Consider the following 806-nt stretch of genomic DNA (forward strand, 5'->3'; position numbering starts at 1 on the left):
CTCGGCCATCACATCGCAACGCGAATTGGACAAAGTAGGAGGCACCGTTGCCAGCAGCCATCAGAGCACACGACAACCTAGGGGAGGGGATCCGCCCTCCGCCACCAGGAGGTGCCCGCCGACCGAACACAGTACCATAGCCAATTCAGCCAAGATCAGGCCCGGCCGCCTGCCAGGCCTCGATCAAGCCTCCTTAGCCGTGCCACTGTGCAGCTGCGCCCAGGCCGCCGTCGCCATCCACCTGCAACACCGTGCCAATCCTAACCGTGCCACCACCGAATCGCCATGCGCTAGCCAGAGACCATGGGCGGCGCCGCCGCGACCTCACTTCTTGCAAGACGGCCTCGGCCGAAACCGCCTACCGCCGCAGAGAAGCACCCCCACCGCGACTCCCAGGGACAAAACCGCACCGTTCCCGACGCCGCCATGTCGCTGGTCAAGCCCGACACTTTGTCGGCAACCTCGCGCTCGCCATTGCACTCCCGCAAGAACACCGCTTTGACCCCCCAAACGGAGGAGGATCGGCTTGGACCGTGTCGCCGAGGACCGCCGGAGCTGAGCCCACCTGGCCCAGCCCTGGCACCAGCAGTGGAGAGAGCAGGCTTGAAAATGATGTAATGCCAAAAACCTCTGGATGATGTAGCCTGGTTATCTGGTTTCAAAATATATTGGAACCGGGGGTGTGCCCCTATTTCTCTAAAAAAGTAGTTCAGGAGATGAATCAATCCAGTACTATCTCTAGGAACAGAAAAGATGTGTAAACTGCGTTTTCCTTCATGTCTCTCATTCTCGCAAGTACGAAAAGG

This window comes from Lolium rigidum, chromosome 6 (assembly GCF_022539505.1).
Source record: "Lolium rigidum isolate FL_2022 chromosome 6, APGP_CSIRO_Lrig_0.1, whole genome shotgun sequence".
NCBI classification, from domain to species: Eukaryota; Viridiplantae; Streptophyta; class Magnoliopsida; order Poales; family Poaceae; genus Lolium; species Lolium rigidum.